The sequence below is a fragment of the Protopterus annectens genome, chromosome 7.part0 (assembly GCF_019279795.1).
Source record: "Protopterus annectens isolate FY-2018-M chromosome 7.part0, PAN1.0, whole genome shotgun sequence".
Taxonomy (NCBI): domain Eukaryota; kingdom Metazoa; phylum Chordata; order Ceratodontiformes; family Protopteridae; genus Protopterus; species Protopterus annectens.
In genome coordinates, this window is record NC_056739.1 from 344042129 (window position 1) to 344059493 (window position 17365).

At 36.2% G+C, this 17365-nt stretch overlaps 1 pseudogene; it reads right to left on the reverse strand.

Annotated features, from left to right (window-relative positions):
- Positions 1–17365, reverse strand: part of LOC122805954 — a 166845-nt pseudogene that overhangs the window by 112315 nt on the left and 37165 nt on the right.

Here is a 17365-nt window from a genome sequence, read left to right on the forward strand (position 1 = left end):
TTGCATGTGAAACAGTGCTCTTCAATGATTTAGTTCAAGGGCAACCTTGACTACTGGTTGGGTGATTGTAAATTCATCTCTTGCCTGGCACCTATGTCTCTCATGGACAGGGCCATTTGGCACTGCTCACAAAATCTCTCTGCTAAAAATGACCATCCAACTATGCTCAATAAAGGTACTTGTGTTTTTGCACAGCTAGGCTTCTAAACATCATAGGGCTATTAGGCTAGTAGCCTCATATGAACCTATAAAGCTAGGTGACTATACAGGGCTCCTAAACTGTTGTCACCTATATGGCCTATTGATTTCATCTACTATAAACTGTCCTGCACTCTTGTGTAAATCAGACTTGTGCTGAGGCACATTCGTAATGTAGTGTTTTCTGTAGTCTGTGTAGTTAGGTAGGGATTCTATTCTCACTGCAGTTGACCTGGTGTGTGTGTGTGTGTGTGTGTGTGTGCGTGTGTGTGTGTGTGTGTGTGTGTGTGTGTGTGTGTGTGTGTGTGTGTGTGTGTGTTTGTGTGTGTGTGAGAGAGAGAGAGTTCATGCTTGACAATACAGAGAGCATTTTACACCAGCATGTGGGGCACTATTATCTTTTCTGCACCAGACACTGATGATGTCATCAGCTATAAAGTGTTGTCTGACACACTCAGAGTCAGACTTGTGCTGTGGTGCTTGTGTAAAGTATTGATTTCTGTAGTCTGTGTACCTAGGTAGGTAGAGATTCTATTCTCACTGCAGTCAACTGTGTGTGTGTGTGTATGTGTGTGAGAGAGAGTTGTTGCTTGACATTATAGACAGCATGTTATACCAGCATGTGGGACACTGTTATATTCTCCTTAATAGACACTGCAGATGTCATCAGCTATATCAGATTTTTGGATATGCAATACTCCCACCAGGGCAGGGTCAAAGACTGACCCAGAGGCCAGGCAGAAGTCACACAATCCTATACAACAAAGATTACAGTGACATGACATTTGATCTACCCACATAAATCAGGACATGGTTTGTATGCCCTGTGTTATCTTGCTGAGAAAGCCCTGTGGTCTCTCCAGATACTAGATGTGTCTGGTGAGGTACATATATAAGAGAGCATTATACTCAATTAGTGTTGTGATGAGGTTTGACTACAGTGCTGCCATACAATCCTAAGATCTCAATGTGATGGTGCAACTTATAATGTGCACAACTAAGGCTTTCAATACCAGTGTGGATACTTTTCAATACCAGTGTGGATACTTGGCGGGCAAAGTTCAGATTGTTATCTACACAAGTTCCCAGTGCTTGCATCACTGGATTTCTGCATAGCAGGTCTGTTGTCAATGGTATGATTAACATGGAATTCCACTTTTCAGATAAACAACATTAGAAACACACATTTTTGCATTTATTTGTAGACTGTGTGCCTTTGTCACCATTGTGTCTGTCAGTTCCTCCTGTACTATGTTATCCCCTTTGGTGGACTCAATGATTGCACACAATATGCAAGAATCACCAAACTTGGCAAGCCTAAGGCCATGTACCTTAGCCTGAACTCTCTAGAAATATAGTTCAGACAGTGAAGGGCCAAGCACAGATCCCTGGGGTCTGCAAATGTTGAGTATTCTTCTGGTACAGGTTGATTCACCAACTTTTACATGACATGTTCTGTCAGTGAACCAATTTGTTACCCATCAACTGACGTAAGGATTAATCCACAGCTTCCAGGTTCTCAATGATACCTGCATGGGGTATTGTATCAAAACCCTAGTATGCACTGTCTTACCGTCATGCAGGTCTATCACATGGAATCAATGGGCTGTGACAATATCACAGATCAACTATGGTGTGACTCAGCACATGCATCTTCCTGAAGCAGTTGAATACACAGTTTGACACACTTCCCACCATGACCTATGTTGACATACAAGGATGTGCATCAACATGAATCCACCTAAGTTGGGTGGATAGTATCTGATGCATGCATGTATAGAGACATCCTGACTCTCCTTAACTGTGAGGTAGACCAACATGCCATCATGGACCTCTTCTACGTGTACACAAGTAATATACCTGATGTCTACAACAGACCTGCGTGAGTTGCAATGCTACATCAAGTCCATTACATCTTACATGCATGATGACAATAGTATCATCTTGTGGAACTTGGTCAGGTCAAGGCATTTGTCACAAATCCACACTGAGGTATTCGATCAGCACCTTCTTATGTAGCCATAAACAGCTGTATCACCAAATGGGTAGACCACTTTATGACTTATGAGGCATCTCACTATGTTGAAATGTGTGACATGACCTGTATCTCAGGTCCAGTGATCAGGTCGGTACATCAGGGGTGTCTACTTGGACCTTTTCTGCCCATTAGTTAAGTGACGGATATCACAGATGACATACACATGCTGTGTCCAAACAGCTCTCTGAAGGACTACAGATTGTGGGCAGTCATTGACGCCAACTGTGATATTAGTATAAAATAGACAGTATCAACACATACCAAAAACTGCTTCCACAGCCATGACAACACCTGCATTGACAAGATTTGTTGAATCAGGAAATAAACACACCACCCAAGTATAATGTGGACATCACACCCTATAATCAGACCAATAAGTATGTGAACCATGTCCTGTGGTATATGTAAAGTGGTGCATCCACCAGCATGTGGTTACAGTGCTGACTACCCCTTTAATGTAACACAAGTACTGGGTATGTGAAGGACATGTACATCTGAGGCCATAATACCTTCATGGTTCCCAGCTTTCATCACACCAATAACTGTGTGCAATGCACCTTTCTTCATGTACCTCCCTACACATTTTCCATTGATGTGTAACTGAAGTGTACCACCTTTGTCATAGTGCACTGTCACATAGCTTATTTGCCATACCAAGGTAATCTTTCTGTGGAATATACGTAACTGTCTGATTGTGTTGAACATCAATCAAATTGTTACACCAGATGCATGAGTGCTACCTGTTTTGCTTAAGCACACACTACATACATAGGTGTTTGACAACATTAATGGCATGTATATCATTTGTGACCATGTAGACTGTGCCACAAGCCAGCTAGCCTGTATTGCCCATACTGTCACATACAGGAATAGCAGTGTCCCTCCTAACATCTGCTACAGATATTATAGTGCCAGGACAGTGTATATGGTTGCCTTCAGAGAGTGTGAATGTATCACAATAGTTGTTCAAGTGTGTATGAGCAGGCTCATCTCTTCTCACTCCATATCACATATATTATGTCAGAGAAATGGCATTAGTGGTGGTATTATTTTGATATTGTCCATGATCGTGGTCTTTTTTGTAATGTTTTCTGTTATCCTTTTGTGATGATGTAAGGTATTGCCAGCTATGCCAGGAGAAGTAGGGTAGTGGTTGTGTAACATATACCAGGACAGCTAGCTGGCATTTTGTAAAGAATTATATGTTATCTGTATATCAAACTGATTTGTACAGATGCTTATGCTGAAAAATATATTTGTAAAGCTGCTTGTGTTAAAACTGTACCAACAGTGTGCCCTGTTAGACAGAAAAAGAAATATACATTTATTATTGTAAGTGTTAAAATGTAGGTATATTATAATGGTGATATTGACTTTATTTCCCAGGTGATAAAAAAGAACTGGAAGATCATTCATACTGATAAGCTAAAAGCACTAGTAGGTCCACACCCCAGATTTGCTTATGTTTGAGAAGCAATGCTTTATGTCAACACATTGAAATAAATACAGAGCATATATTCCAGTTTATGGTGCCATATATTCAACAAGTGAGTATGAGAGGGGGTGACATTGTACATAGTACTGAATTAGCTGAGTTAAGATAGATAGCTGAATAGCAAGCTAACCATACATCTGAGTTAAATGCTTGTATGCCTTTAAAACCCTTATTGAAGGGGTGTAGATTCTGCTATTGATTTTAACTGGCTGTTATTTATTTAAATATGGTTGATTTTAACTGGGTTTTTTTTAGATCTGATGAAGCGCTAATGCTTGAAAGTTCTTATCTGTGTGTTAAATAAAGTTTTATCCAGTTGTGGTGGCTCCTGTAGGTTTTCTTTTCATATTTTATGGTATATTTTACCACTGTGGACTTTTACTTCTTCCTTGGCTGCTTTGGATTTTTATTGCTGCTGCTGCTGTTGCTGCTTCATATTCTGCTGAGGACGTTGACATGGCTGGTGCTGATCCAGAAGCTATTGAACTTGAATACCACCCTGTGACACCATGCGCAAGAACATTTAAGGGAAGAGAAAAAAGAATGGCAAATATGAATGACAACCCTCTGTTATTTGTTCAACTGAATGTTAATGGAGAATGCAACGGTCTTGATATCTGTGAAGATGAAAACGTGTTGGAACTAGGAAAAGAACAGTTTAAACTTAAACGTATGTAATGGCAAAGACTTCGTTTAGAAGCACGCCTGCATTTTAAAATAGTTCCAAGAGGACTGCGTGTTTTATGTATGCTTTCCTATGGGGAGACTTTCCTGAACTGTTAGCCAGATGACAAGCCCTGAACTTAGATACCAGCTTTAAGTATATACAGTTGTTGCGGGACTATTTTTCATCTATTGAACATGAACTAGTTGAAAAAATAGCGAAAATGCAGAATGAAAATAGAAAAGAACTTGGACAATGATGTACACCTTACAAGGTTAGATACTTTGTTTCTTTCTCTTAATACTAACGATGGAAAGCTTCAGCATATTAAAATACGGAAGTTATAAAGAGACTATAATGATATTTCTAAGGGTAATGTCTTTGTTTGGCCTAGATTTAACCTTGGTACTAAAAATATGAATGAAAATGCAACTGAGGTTGAACATTTAGAGAGTAAGGCTCAACCGAAAGTGAAAAGACTTAGCACATCCGGTTTGGCGGCAACAGTCCGGGAAGCACCAGCATTTTCTAAGAACACAGTGGTTAATGAAAACGAGTTGCAAAATTAAAACTTAAGCAAAAATGGCTGTATACTGCAGACTCAATCTAATGCAGCCATAAACAATGAGATAAGCTCACAAAAAGAACTGGGAGCCAGACTGAAGGTGATGCCTTTGATTGGTTCAGGTTTTCCAACTCTTCCAGTCCCCGTGAGGATGAAAAATGCACAGCAGAAAGGAAGGTCACCCAACGGAGGCAGGAAAAGAAGAAAACTGATGGGATAAATGGTACTGTAGTTCATACTGATGAAAATATTATTTATGATCTTTCCAAATATGTTTTATTGGACTCTGAGCTTACCCTGTCGAACAGAGGTATGTCTTTTATGCCAGCACAAAGTGCCACAATGCATTAAGTTTTTTTCTGACTGACATTTATTTGGGAGAACAGTTCTCCTTAAATTACTGTTTGGCCAACAGGACAATGATGGCTTCTTAAAAGGTATCTCAGTACTAAGTACATTTTTACCACCTGCACATTTTGTCATGGACACTTTTTTGAATTTATGCACAATGGAAATTTCTTATATGTTAGCTACAAAGAAGAGACGTGGGTATTATAATTTAACTGAGTGAAAATGAAAGCTCTTAATTTGAAGAACAATTCTGATGTTACTTTCAGACCAGTTGATAAGGGGGGGTGCAATTCTAATACTTGACAGAGGGAATTACTTACAAGACATGTTGAAAATGCTTGGAGAAAATGTTACTTATCAAAATATAACATGCAATCAAGTGAGTGATTTTATTGCACATGTAAAACATACTTTGGATGACTTATTGCTGTCTGATGTTATAACTGGAAAAAAAAAAATATATATATATATATATATATATATATATATATATATATATATATATATATATATATATATATATATATATGTTTGTGATAGCTGAACAGCCTGTTTTCCCTATATTAAAAGGTTTACCTAAGATCCAAAAGAATCCCCTCAAACCCCCGTATAGGCCAATAGTATCTGCCAGAGGCTGGGTTACTGAATGGGTGGAGAAGAAACTTAAAGTAATGTTATCTCTTGTGCCAGCAGTGATAAATGAAACTTCCTGCTTCTTATGATTTCTGAGTGATGCTTATGAATCTACAACTGGTTATGGAAGTTAAATATTTGTGAACTTGGATGTAAATAATTTAGTTACTGTTATTCTGAATATTTATGGCATCACAGCTGTCAAAGATTTTATTTCTACTCATGCGATATTTGATGAAAAGAAAGTCACACAGATATGAGCTTTTCTTGAATTGATTTTGGGCGATAATTTATTCATGTTTTATGACCAGTATTATTGGCAGAGAGATGGTGTAGCCATGGGTACCCCCTGTGCCAACACCTATGCTAACTTGATGTTGGCACAGTGGGAGGCTATCCATGTTCTATCTAGTACTTGTCCATGGAAGGCAAGTTTGAAAATATACCATTGTTTTGTGGATGATATATTTATTTTGTGGAGTGGTACAAGTGAAGAATTATTGTTATTTGTTAGATACTTGGAAACACAACAGATATTTTATGTTTTACTGTTAGTTATTCTGCTGAATCAATAGATTTTTTTTAGATGTGAACATTTATAAAGATTTGACTGGCAAATTACAAACCAGTGTATAGGAAAAGTTGTTGGAGAAACAGCATGTTAATGTATGACAGTATGCAAAAAAGGCATATTTTTAATAAAGTAATGAGTGAGCAGGGGTTAAGAATTTCTAGATTGTGTACTGAAAAAAATATATATATATGAAAGTGAGTTAGATAACATGCAGTATATGTTCACTAGTCATGGCTATCCAACACAAAGAGTTAAGAGAACAATAGCCAGAACAAAAACTTGAAAAAGGAATAGAGGTAAGCAATGGCTTGAATATAATATGGGTAGTTCTGATAATGGGACTATTGTTAATGAACATAAAATGAACAACCCATCTGTGACAATACATTTACATTATAATAGTGATACTGATGTTATTTCCCAGATGATAAAAAAGAACTGGAAGATCTTACATACTGATGATAAGATTAAATCACTAGTAGGTTCCCACCCCAGATTTGCTTATACTAACAGTCAGAATCTGAAGCAGATTTTATGCAAGAACATACTTCTCAGCAAGTCTATAATAACACATAGGGAGAAGCTGGGAACTTTTAAATGCAGGAAATGCAAGGCCTGTCAATATCTCAAATAAAATAACATCTTTGTACACCCTGTGTCAGGGAGGAAGTATGCACTTAGATTATATGCAGATTGCAGAACTAAAAGTGTTGTGTATTGAGCTGAGTGCATATCATGCCAAGCATTCTATGTTGGGAAGACAAATAGAATGTTAAAATAACACATACTGCAACATATGAGTGACATCAGATTATGTTTGATAATATGTTAAAACAATAAACTTGTTTTGAAAAAAAAAAAAAAAAGATTATGTTTGATTAGCAATGCTTTGTATCAACACATTGAAATAAATACAGAGCATAGATTCCAGTTTATGGTGCTATATATTCAACAAATGAGTATGGGGGTGTGGCATTGTACATAGTACTGAATTAGCTGAGTTAAGATGGATAGCTGAATTGCAAGCTAACCCCGCACCTGGGTTAAATGCTTGTATGCCTTTAAAACCCTTACTGAAGGGGCATAGGTTCTGCTACTGATTCTAATTGGTTGTTATTTGCTTAAATATGGTTGATTTTAACTGTTTTTTAGATCTGATGAAGAGCTAATGCTCAAAAGTGCTCATCTGTGTTTTAAATAAAGTTTTAACTGGTTGGGGTGGCTCCAGTGGGTTTTCTTTTCATCTTTTAATCTCAATCTACCTAACTTTGAAAATAGTTTGAATTAAATTACCTGGTTTAGGCCATAAAGATAGTATATTACAGTTCTTAATGCAGCCAGAGACAAAAGGTATGTACTAGGAAGCTCTCTGTATTGTCTTTGGGGTGAAATAATTGCTAGTCTGGAAGGGTGGAGGTTTGAAATTGTTTTATGACTTCCAGAAGCTGCAACAGATCTTAGCAAGCTCTGTCTGTGTGTATTATTTATACATATGTGCTAAGTCCTGGAGGTTTCTACCAATGGGGGTCATATGACCAGATGTATGTGGTGTCATTCTGTAATACATCACTAAAAATTATGTTTTAATACAAGGTGAGACAGACTTCTCATGACACTCTGTTTTTTGGAACCTGAGAAGGAATAACCCCTCACCTACTTCATCTTGCCTTGCTCTAGTAAGTGAACCAGGGAATAGTAATTCTTTAGATCAGTCAGGAAAATATAGTGAGAGTAGTTAAGTACTGCTCTTCTGTATCTGTGTGAATCCATTCATCTGTGCTATTTTAATATTTCCTATGATTGAAACTATAGTGTTTATTGAAAATAGATATTTAGTATTTTCATGTTCTTTCATTATTTATTATTAAATATATTTAAACTTTTCATTGTGGCTAGTCTTTTAGAGAATATTTTAACCATTTAGAGTACTATATCTATTTGGTGAAACACTGCAGCCACTCCTGAAAGCCTTACTGCATTGACCAAACACTGTCATTGGTATTGATATTAATTTCCTATAGTATAACTGAGTACCCTTGCAAGAGCCTTAGAGTAGCTGGCTTTGTAGTGTCTGGTGGCAGTGTAACTACCTTATAGTCTAGGCAGAAGGGAGCATAACTAGGAAATCTATGTCAGCCTTTCCCGTGTGTGTGTGTGTGTGTGTGTGTGTGTGTGTGTGTGTGTGTGTGTGTGTGTGTGTGTGTGTGTGTGTGTTATCTGCTTGGAGCAGGGACATGAAGCACTGGTTTCACATAAAGAGTAGTGGAGGACTCGGATTGGACACTCAGCTGAGGCCTCAATTCTATAGCTGTGCCAGTGGGTAGTCTTACTGGGGACCTGGAGGGAGACAGAGAGAAACCCAGGCCACAGACTGAGAGTGTTCTCTGTGTGCTCTTAAGTGCAATTGTGCTTGATGCAGAGAGCCGCAGTTGGAAATACTGGGGGTATCCATTTTTGTTCCAAGGGAATGCCCCTCTCTAGTGCCAGTAGTGAGGATTCAGGCTCCTTGATTACATATGTCACACCTTTACCTTGGCCACCTTGCTGGAGACCTCTACTAAGAGTACACTCATATTCAGGCATATCAGTTTGCACAGCTTCACAATTTGCACCCTACCCCAGTTGTATGTCAGATACCTGATAGATGTCCTCTGCATTATTCATGTAAGGCTGATTATCTCACACAGATATCCTCCCCATTGTTACGTGACCTTATGTGACAGTCACAGACAACACATTTTCACTGTATAGTCCATACTGTACCATATAGATATGTGCTTGGTGTTGCTGCTACAGCCATCATCCATTGACATGCCCTCATCTCCTGAACCTGAGGGAATTTCACCTGTCCTCTTTCACTTTGTTCATTCCTATGATTCATCTGTGTGTCCCTATTCAATACACACCCTGAGTAATCATTTTACCTGGCAGCCCATGTTCTGTTACAGATCATTAACACAGCTTCAGTACAGAATGCCAGGAATGGGATATCATATTACTCTGAACTGTGGGCACACCGTCCTGTATGGTGTTTGGATCATATACTTCACATTCAAGCCTCTCAGCTGTACAGATATTCTCAGGAATTTCCAGATGTTTTCCTTATCAAATCTGTGGCATTCTGCCATATCACTAGGATTATCTCTGGACTGAAATGACTCAATATTACATACATTTGACTGCATACCTCTCAACTATCCTGATTTGTGCTCAATGTCCAGCTTTTTTCTCATATTTGTGATCTTTTCCTCAAAACATTTATATTTTTTGGCAAATCATTGGCATGTCATTGCTGAGTGAAGTCTGAAACTGATGACTGACATTTGAGTTTCAAACTTAATGCTCTTCAGAAAGTTCATTCTAATGTACAACCTATTTATTCTATCAACTTTCTAAGTTTGGAAGTGCAGTATTAAAAATTGGTCCCTATTTTTGGGCCTTTGTCCCCCCTATTATGTCTGCCTTTGTCCACAAACCTTGCATAAAGATGATAACAGGTATGTTTGGGTTTCATTCTACCAAATGTCTATGCAACATCTTTGGCAAATATGTCCCTATTTCTGGTTAAATGTCCCCACATTATGTTGGCCTTTGTGGAGATATGTTGCGCTAACAGATTCACAGCTATCTGTGAAGCCCTGGTGGTCACTTGGCATTTTGTGCAAATCCACAGACAGCAGGTGCTCTGCTTTAAACAGAATTATATCCATGTTTGCTTACATGTTTTTTTGGCTTGCAACACTGTTGCCAGCCATGAAACCTAACTTAGGCAGACCGCACATCATTAATGTGCATTGAGTACTACTGCTTGCTGTGCACCATCATGCTAGCTTGTAAACTCTGTGTAGGCTCTGTGCAAAACCTACACAGAGTTTCCAAGAAAAAACACAGACCACTTAGTTTATTGAATCCTGGGGACTGACTAACAACGTATTTTTTGTCAGACTTTTAAATAACTTACAGCTGTAAGATAGAGAAGTACTTTTAATATTTCACATTTATTATAGCTTCTGCTATATTTGAAGATGATAATATAGAATACCATCTCGTGTGTGTATATATTTGTATATATATATATATATATATATATATATATATATATATATATATATATATATATATCTTGTTCATAGATTCATAGGTAGGTACAAGGCTATCGGCCCAAGGGCCTACGTAAGCCTAGCCAGCAAGGTACCATAGCTTATGCCACCCAAGAAAGTTATTTTCCTGTGCCACTGTCCAGCAGAGACACAGAAGTGATCCCCGGGGTGTATTTCCTATTTCCCATCCACTCAAGATTTTTCTTGAAGAGTGCTAATGAAGACCTTTGCTTGACATAGATGGGTAGCTTGTTCCAAAGTATAGGAAGTCTCTGGGACAGGAATCTATCCCTCTAGCGTGTCCTGTTTATTGTAGTGACAAGGTTTAGGTCCCATATATGTATATGTCTATCTCTCTCTCTCTGTCTATATATATATATATATATATATATATATATATATATATATATATATATATATAGATATATATATATATATATATATATATATATATATATATATATATATGTATATATATATATATATCATCTCTCTCTTTATATATTTATTTATTTATTTTACATTTGTTGACCGGGCTAGTCTGGCTGGATACAAGTCCATTTTCAGCCGAGGCCCGAGGAGAAAAGCTCCACTATCTACTGGTACATTACATAAAAATAGATTACTATAAGATACAGCTTATAAGGATTTAAGAACAAATGCATGAGATATATATATATATATGTATATGTGTATATGTATAACTGTCTATCTATGTATATATATGTGTGTGTGTGTGTGTGTGTGTGTGTGTGTGTGTGTGTGTGTGTGTGTGTGTGTGTGTGTGAGTGTGTTTAAATTAGTGGTGCAATCACTAACACTAATCTGAAAAAAACAACTTCTACATTCCCCACAATTTCTCCTGTCCTGGAGATGCAGGGTTCTTGGAGCTAGTTATACAAATATTAATGGTGTTGGGGGTACCGCCATCAGTGTTGTGGATGCAAGTTTTTTTTTAGTCATTTTTTATATTGTGCTTGCATACAACTGTTTGTATACTTGTGAACTCACTTATGAGACTAGGGATCATAAAAAACCCATAGTTTCATTAGGAAGCCATATTTTAGTCCAGATGTGACAGAAACTACAGTAAGAATGAGTTAGCAAAGGAATTTCACCAGCTTACCCTATGCTTGCAAATGTACCCAAATAACTTGGCTTGATAACAAAAGAATGTGAGGAGACAGCACTTGTACTGTGACAATAACAGCTGTGACTCAGTGGCAGGCAAATGTGTCAGCAAAAGCTGACAAACAGCACTCATATGGAAATATTGACAGCTTGGTGACTACATTAATGGTAGCAGTAACATGTTGATGTATCCCTTGGAATGGTGGATTTAACTGGCATATCTGCAAGCAGATTAATGGTAATCAGTAATAGCTAGAAAGACCTTCTCATCATCTTGTTATTTGTTGCAGATTACATAGCAGGACAGCAATTGCCATAACCTATACCATCTGACACTACCTTAGTTTGCATAAACAGTGTGTTCACTCAGCCATCTCATGCCAACAATTTGACTCTCTGCTCATACCTGGATCAAGATGGTATATATAACATTGCTTGCCTTCTGGGGGGGGGGCTACCTCTGGAGCCAGGATATTCCCAGTCCAGATCCAAGCCATCAAATTCATATTTCTGAAGGAATTAAATCACAGAGTTTATGAAACTCTTTCGATTTTCCAGACTAGAAACCATAAGCAGTGAACCTGAAAAATAAACTGATAGTAATAATAATAATAATATAATAATAATTATTATTATTATTGTTATTATTATTATAGACAGAACGTGCAGTTTAGAGATATGGTTGTGTCTTCAGATAAATCATAGTACTTACCTCTCAGTCCCAAAGTTCCATCCTTTAACTGCTAGCAATGTTTTTATCTTTGTATTTCTATTTAATAAAAAAAAAAAAAAAAAAGCAAGATGAAATAATGATACTTTATGCATGCTTTTTATGCACTAAGTGAAGGTTTTACTTTGGAGAAAAAGAACGCACTCTTTACTTGAGACCAAAAGAAAAAGGTATTAGAAATTCAGCTTCTGTCTTAAGACTGCATCTCTTCAACAACAGAGTCGTTATCAAGGTAAAATTATTAAGAAGGCTGCTGTGTCATTCTTGGTGCCATTTATATAGCATCCAGAGCACTAAAGAATAATGCACATCAGGGATGGTGTCAAAAGTATTAGCTATTACTTGTTTTGCTTTTCAGATATTTTGCAGTGCCAGAAACACCTCAAACCATATCATGCATTAAACACATACAGTTCTTTTGTACAAATACCTGCTCTATCGGTAATGCTTGGGTAGGACATGGCAGCAAAAAATTTAGGACGTGTTTTTCATAACTATGATACTCAGCTGGAACTCTTCACACTGATTGGCATTCCAAACTCTCCAGACATTCCATGTGTAGAAACAGCACTTTAAGATTTTCCAGATAACAGTCCTGTACTAGGACTTCACTACCGTCCCTCCCCTGCACCGTAGGTCTGAGCCAGCAGTATCCCTCATTGGCCAGCTCCTCCAGTGCCTGGCCAAGTTAAAAATGGGTCATCTAGAACATGGTCCAGTCCAAAACCTTTACACTATTGAGCTGACAAGTTTGGCAACTATCTTTTGTCTTATGTAGTACTATGTTCCATGTACCCATAACCAGTGGGAATTCCAAAATATGTTTAACATCCAAGCAGTTTCTTCCATGCCATCTCTCTGGAATGTTCTGTTATTCTGTGTGGTGCCTACTGTACTGTTGTATATACTATGTGGCTTATCCTGATGTATGTCAAAGGTTATAATGGTCAATAATGCACAATTAAGGACTGCGAATGTGGCATGATAGTATAGGTTCATACTAGGCAATCATAAGATCATTTTTAACCTAGCCCTAAGAACACGACATCTAGAGTTTCTTCCTGTCCCAAGGAGGGAAATGCAAGATGGGCCTGGAAAAGATTTGTGAGTGCCTACCCAATTGCCTACATTACTTCATAGCTTTATATGCATATAGTAGGCTAATGACCACCAGGTCTGAAATAAGGCTAACCATGCAAATATAGTTTATAATGTAGCAAGGGCACTACATTACCTGATACTCATGAGTAGTTTATTTCATAGATAAGGAATATGCAGGGATAGGAATTTGTCATGCCAGTGTTCTATTAACATGTTGATAGAGGTTAAGTTACATTGTGTATGCTTTTGAGGAAGAACAAGTTCTGTGAAAGCATAGTTGATCAAAGAGGGTGGGAGACATTTATGGCATGATAGGCCTATTATACAATAAAGCCAATTAACTATTCATAAATTTGTACGCTAATTGCACAAACTAGTCAGCGTGCTCATTGTAAAAGGAGCATACCCAAACAGAAAGAAGTCTGGCTGCTAAGATGTACTTCAGCAAACAGACCATCTATTCAGACATATTCTTGCAAGACTTTCAACAACACAACAGGAAAACAGTAAAAGAGCAGTAATATCTTGCAAATTCACTGACACATGAAATGCAAGCTTCACTGACCCACAGCAAACAGACACATATACAAGTCTAATTCATATAAAAAGTTGATCAAATTTTTTTTTCAATATTTTGTGAGCATTGTGATGAGAGAAGTTTGCTATGCTACATTCATCCTCTTGACATAACTTAGATTCCAACTCCTTACCATCATTTCTTTAATGATTCACAGGATGATGTTAACTTGCTTTATGTTTGTTGTCAGACAATTAAAAACAAAACAAAAACATTTTAAACAACAATAACAATTCCTATTCTAACATTTTTCACCCACATTAGCTGCTGTCACAGAAGAATGATGTTTAATATAGTAAATGTTTCCCACCTCCAACTTTTTTTTAGCATTCCTTGAATTCTTGCAGTACTTGTCACCCAAACATTGGAGCTTGACCCTGTAAAACCTCTGTAAACTCTTGGATTCCTGACAGCCTTATCACACTCATACAAAGTAGTTCTGGTATTTAATTAAGCTTTTGCTGGCTGACCGACAACCACTCAGGCTCTGTGTTAACAAATCTCAGACAAAACAAACAAATAATGGGGAGACAGTTTTTAAAGTTCAGAAATGTTATGGGGATCACAGCAAAAAATATAAGGCAAAATCAGGTACATTTTGCAAAAGTCAAAGAAAGTTTAAACGTATATCTTTCTGAAAGATACATGCTTTTTCATCATTCTAAAACAGTTTAAGTTTTATTGAAACACATGCTTCTCAGCTGTCTCTAAATGTCCATGATTTTGACCCCTTTTTTTTGGCCCGGTTCCCTGCAGCACACAGGCAATCACAAACTAATGGAAGAACACTAAAGTCTTTTTTCACAATGACATATTTAGAAAAATGAAGACTTTTTTCTTTTTTTTTCCATAATAAATCTTTATTGTTATATTATTTTCATACACAAGTAAAAACAATCACAACATTTTAAGAGAAAAAATATAAAACAAAGGATTACTAACTAATATCACTATCATACCAAACAAATATACAATATTTACAAGAATGCTTCCATGTAAAACATTAAGAATAGAGAAAAAACAAAAAGTAGTTAATAACATTTCCAGTAATATACAGTTTAAATACAAAATTCTCTCCAAGCAAGTATATAAATGTGAGTATTATGCTAATATAATATTAAATATCTGTTCCCAAATTTTTGGGTTATTAATGTTTTTATTATTCGGACTTAAGAGTAGTTTATGAGCTAATATATGCCTTGTTGCCAAAACTTTAACGTTTTCCCAAGATGTTTTAGATGGGTCTAACCAATTAGTGGCTATATAAAGTTTCATTAATAGAAAAATATTAATATATATGGTACCTTGTGATCTAGGGAGTTCTTTCAGAGGAATATGTAAAATCGTAAATTTCCATGACAACGTTGTACTTTGGTAACCCATCTTCTGAAGTTGAATCTTAAGGGAATTCCAAAGCTTATATATGCATTTACAACTCCAGAACATATGAAGAAGATCAGCCGGTTGATTTTTACAGTATGGACAAGTTGGAGAGTTTTTAGCATTAAATTTATGTAGGGTAAGGCGTGTATAATATGCATTATTCCATATCATCAACTGGGTATACATCAATTTTTGAAGAGAAGTACATTTGATAGTCAGGTCAATTGCTTTTAACATATTACTTTTGTCTGTCACTAAAATATTTTCTTCCCAATAGTTGGATAACTGAATTTTATCATGAAATTTAAAGTATTTAATTAATTTATTTGTTGTTGTTATATATTTAATATCCTGTTAGAGGGCTTGCCACAACTCAAAGCATTTATTAACATTTTCATCTTCAGGTTTAAAATTTAAAAATTAGCTCATAGCAAGTTCTCTAATTTGTCTCAAAATAACAAGATCATTTTTGGGTAAGTTAAATTCTTGTCTTATTTGATTGGCCGAGCGGTCCAGATATTTGCATATATCAATCAAAGTTAAATTAACTATTAGTGGAAACTGTTTAAGATCAATTAATTGATTATTCAATTTTAAATTAGGATTCCTATGAAATGGTTGAAAAACCATCATATATTGACCCAGATCCAAAGATTGAAATAAATCTTGTATAGATAATATGTTAGTTTTTATATGTTCAATAATCCCATAAATTTTCAAAGTATCTTTACCTAAAAAGGGTATTGCTTTAGGATTAATGTTTAACTTTAAAATATATCTATAATTCAAAATCACCCAAGTTGGTGTCCATTTAGTATTAGTTGTATCATAGTTGGTAATTCTTAGAATTCTGTTAGAGTTCATGATTAGGTAGTGCAATTTGAAGTTAGGCAACTCCAGTCCTCCTTTATTTTTTGGGGTCATTAATTTATCATAAGATATCCTGTTTTTTTTTTTTTGGTTCCCAAATGAATTTAGCCAATTCTTTATGAATTTTTTTAAAAAATGTCTTCGAAAGTATTAATTGAGCTGATCTAAAATTATAAAGCAATCGTGGTAACACATTCATTTTAACAATAGAAACTTTTGCTAGTAGTGGCAATCGTAAATTTTTCCACCTCCTGAAATCAGAAATTATTTGGTCCCAAATTGTTTTAATGTTATTATTGTAGAAGTCTTTATTGTCTGTAGAAAACTCAATACCTAAATATTTAATTTTTTCTTTAAATGTTACCTGCCCAACCAAAGGCAATAACGAAAAAGGTTTAGGTGTCTTTAAAGGAAAAATATTGTTTTTTTCCAAGTTAATTTTGTAGTTAGAGACTTCTGAAAAATCATTAACAGCCTTCAATAATTTGTCAGTGTCAGATATTGGAGATGCACAATAAATATTAAGATAATCCGCAAAAGCTGCCATTAAAATTTTAGTTCCATAAATTATTGGGACATTATGATAGACATTCTGCTTACTATATAAGAACAGAGGCTCAAGATAAAGATTAAATAGTAAAGGGGACAAAGGGCAGCCCTGGCGTGTTCCAGTCTTAATCTGTATTCTTTTGGAGAGGCTTTTATTAATGCACAGTGTAGTATAGGGATTACTATATAATATGTGCAACATTTGAACAAATTCATGGGATATATTAAAATAAGGTAAAAGAGCAAACAAAACATTTGTATCTACCCTGTCAAAGGCCTTCTGTGCATCAATTATAAGGGCATAGATATTAAGATTATTTTGTTTAGCATGTGTTATCATAGTATGTAATGTAAGAGTATTATCACTGGTTTGTCTACCTGCCATAAATCCAGCCTGTTCTTTGGA